Consider the following 4,119-nt stretch of genomic DNA (forward strand, 5'->3'; position numbering starts at 1 on the left):
GACATGATTAGTTAGAAAACTCTCCCAAATATTTTTGTCATATTTTCATCTTCAAAACTTTATTTTCATACTCTCTTACTATCATTCATTTCAAAATCATTTTTTAAGAGAGCTTAGAGTATTTCTTTTACACTCTTCACTAGCAAGTTCTTTGCTCTTGAGGATTGTTTAAGGAGTTATTTATTTGGGCATTCATTCTTTGTAAAGCATTATACTCTCACTTTGTCTTTATTTGTTGAAAATTATTTTTGAGTGTATAGCTAGAGGTTCTCCCATATATTTTCTTTGATAAATATTTTTGAGAAAAACCTCATTATAGTTTGTGGATCTTTGCACATCTATTGAAAGATCCAAAGGATCATTTGTGCTTGTTTGCAAAAATCTATTTGAGCCAAAAACCCTTGCTTCCCTTCGAACTATTTTCTCAAATATCATTGTTGGGAACAATTATCAAGGGTTTAAGATCTTTGAAGTATTTATTGTATACTTCATTTCAAATCAAAGATCATATATTTTTTTTGTGCAAAAATTGTTTGAAAACAAAAACCCTAGGTTCTCCAACACTACCCAAAAAACATTTTCGAAGAAAATTTTATTTGGGTTTAAATCTTTGAGCACTCATCATATATACTTTATTTCAAGGATTATAATGAGAAAAATACACATACTCACTTGAGCCTTTAACTCACATCATACGAGAATACATTTGTGCTTTAAATTTGTATTTAGCTGCTTGTGTACGAAGCATCTCTATCGTACTCAAATTTTATTTTATCATTGTTGTATTCCCAGCGTGTGATTATCGGAAGAGCATTGCACTAGCCTGCAATATGCACCGGATTGGTTCAGGCTCGGTTAGGAGAACTAGGAGCACCATCCTGTAAGGCATAGTTGTTGGTTGGGCTTAGCCCTGTAATTTGAGATGGGGTTTACCTCGCATCGTAAGGAGAGATTGTAAACAGTGTTGCTCCACCTAGTAAGTGAGCAAAGGTAGTGGAATCCTTGATCTACTAGCTTAAGGCAAGGACGTAGGTAGAATTGGCTGAACCCCGACAACAAATTTTGTGTCTCTCTTTATTTTCCGCACTTTTATTTTTGTACATGTATGTCCATTTATTTATCGCCTTGATTGTTTTACATACATGTTTTGAATATTGTGGGTATTGGAATCTATTTAGAAAGTCCTTGGGTTGTGATATATTGCTTGTGGATTTGAACTTAATCTAGGAAAAGATTTAAATTTCCAATTCACTCCCCCCCCCCCCCCCTTGGGAATGCACCATTCCTCACACACATCATGCAAAATATGCATTATTACAGACCAAATATAAACTAAATGCAATTACAAAATAAATAACATGTCTTCTTTCTTCTTTGCTCTTCTGTCTTCATGGAATATGTCGAATGATATGTTCTTTAAGTTTTTCCTGGCTTCCATTTCCCATTTCTCTTATGTGTTATCTGAATTATCAACCTGTTCGCATTCTAAGTACACACATAAGATGCTTGTGCTTTGTCACCATCAAAATAGAGATCAGACTCAAAAAGTCAACAATCATCAGAACTTACCTCTTCTTGATCCTTCTCCATGAGACAAAAATGAGTTATTTCTTCTTCTTCTTCAATTGCTTTATCGGTTGAAAGTCCTTTTAGTTCATCCCATGTTGTTGCGTTCATGGCTTTGATTTCTTGTTGTCTCCCCGTCGATAGTTATGTTTGTTTTTGAATAGAGGACAATCGACCATCTTATGTCCAACTTTCTTGCAATTACAGCATCTCATGCATGCTATCATTTCTACTTGCTTCCCACACCTTTTTCATTTTGCTTTCCCGACTTCTTTTTCATCAAGAATCTTTTGAATCTTCGTGTGAGTAAAGCAACATTGTTTTCACTATCGCTCTCGTCCTCCTCAATGATTTCTTTTTGACTTGATGAATTCAAGGCAATACCCATTGCCTTCTTGGGCTTTTCTTGCCCTAGTGCTGTATTTTTCTTTTTAATCTCATAGGCCATGAGAGATTCGATAAGCTCATCAAGGGATACCTTGGAGAGATCCTTTGCTTCTTCGATGACTATTGATTTGGCATGTTATGACTCTGGCAGTGATTGAAGAACTTTCTACACATTATCATCCATAGAATAGTCCCTACCAAGTGCTTTCAATCCATTTTTAATGTGAGTAAAGCGAGTAAACATGGATGTGATTGTTTCTGAAAACTTCTTCTCATTTGAGACCTTTATTATTTTAATTTAAGAAAACATATTTTAAGGTCTTCGAAAATTGGTTTCTTAGTTTCTTGTTCTTAATGAGCTTCAAAATAAAAATTCATACTTGAATCATACTTAGCGTACTTACAAAGCTTGTCCTAAAGACTTATTTGACTCTTCTTTGCTTTGAGTTCTCTTTATTGCTGAGCTTCAATCATCCTGAATTTGATGTGAGCTTTTAACATTTATCTCTCTTGATCTTTCAATATTGCTTTAGATTTTGAGCTTCATTGATCTTTGAGCTTTCCATGTTGATCACTTGAGCTTTCATTCTTGAAGTTTTTTCTTTAATATCAATGCTCTCATAATCTTCAAGTTTTAATCCATGCTTTAAGCTTGATATAATCATCTTTATTTGAAGTACAATCTTTCATAAATTTTTTAACCTTGCATTCATCATTGAATCCTAAAAAGACATCACTAAAGTAAGCATGTTAAGTTTTACTTGTTTATTAGCATCAAAATATGATGTTAAGCCTTGTAAGGCCAATAGTTTCTCCTTCATCCATTTTAAACATTTCATATTCTTTTACGAACATATAAATTTTAGACTTTTTGACTTGGGACGAACCTTCATATGTGACCTTGAGCTTTTCCCAGATTTCTTTGCAGTTTCGCAACTGCAAATGTGATTGTACTCTTCATCACTTAGTGCACAATAAAGAAAGTTTTTTATCTTAAAATTAAGTTGTGCTAACCTCTTTTCTGTGGTTTTCATCTCTTATATTGATTTTGACTCTTCTTCATCTTTATCATCTTTCTTGGTGAAGATGAAGTCTTATTTTGTGATGACCTACCACATCTCAAGATTATGAGACTAAATGAAGATGGTCATTCTATTCTTCCATGTTGGGTAGTTATTTACATTGAACCTTGGTGGATGATCGAAAGATTGTCCCTTGGAGAGTGGTGCATCTATCATATCCACCATTTGATCTTTATGCCCTAGAATTTACTCCGATAAATCAGGCGCCTTGCTCTGATACAACTTGTTGGTCCTAGAGTCATGTCTAGAGGGGGGGTGAATAGACTGTTATGTGGATTATTATTATTTTCTACAAAATAATAAGACTTGGTAAGATACAAGCAATTAAATCACAATATAATCAAAAATGAGAACACAATAAATATAATAAAGATAAGGGAGAGAAGCTCAACACCGAAGTTAACATGGTTCAGCCTTTTGCCTACGTCCACACCTTGAGACACACTCAAGGATTACAAAATCCACTAACCAGTCTCCTTCAAGGACAGAGAATCTTTTACACAATCGGGGAACAAATCCCCTTTTTCTCAGCAAGAGCCTTACAACAAGGTTCACCAAGAACTCCTAAAAATTGGTTCACTAAGAACCCTAGGTTCACCAAGAACCCTTTCACAACAAATGGAAGTAGAGAAGATGTGGTTGATACAAGTGATTCTCCTTCTATGAGTTGATTACAACACAAAGCAAATTCTCACACTAATCTCTCTAGTGATGAATCTTCACAAGTATAAAGAGCAAGAGAGAATTTTTTAGCAATAAATGATGCACTAAATACAAGATTGATTTTCACAAAAAGTCAAAGGTATATATTTATTGGTAGTAGCTTGTATTTAGAGGCAAATAGATGAACTAGCCGTTATAGTCGTTGGGCATTTGAAACAATTAAATGCTTTGAAAACTAGCTGTTTTATGGTCGTTGGGTTCAAAATCCCGATGCAAACTGTCGACGGATTCCCCCAAACCGTGGACGGTCCTGAAACCGTCGAAGCACCTGGCCAAACCGTCAACTATTTGCCATGTTTCTTTACTTGGGTGCTTAATCTTAGTTAGATTATAATATTAAGATTGTTTAAAACTTGTCTCT

The sequence above is a fragment of the Malania oleifera genome, chromosome 7, assembly GCF_029873635.1.
Source record: "Malania oleifera isolate guangnan ecotype guangnan chromosome 7, ASM2987363v1, whole genome shotgun sequence".
NCBI lineage: Eukaryota > Viridiplantae > Streptophyta > Magnoliopsida > Santalales > Ximeniaceae > Malania > Malania oleifera.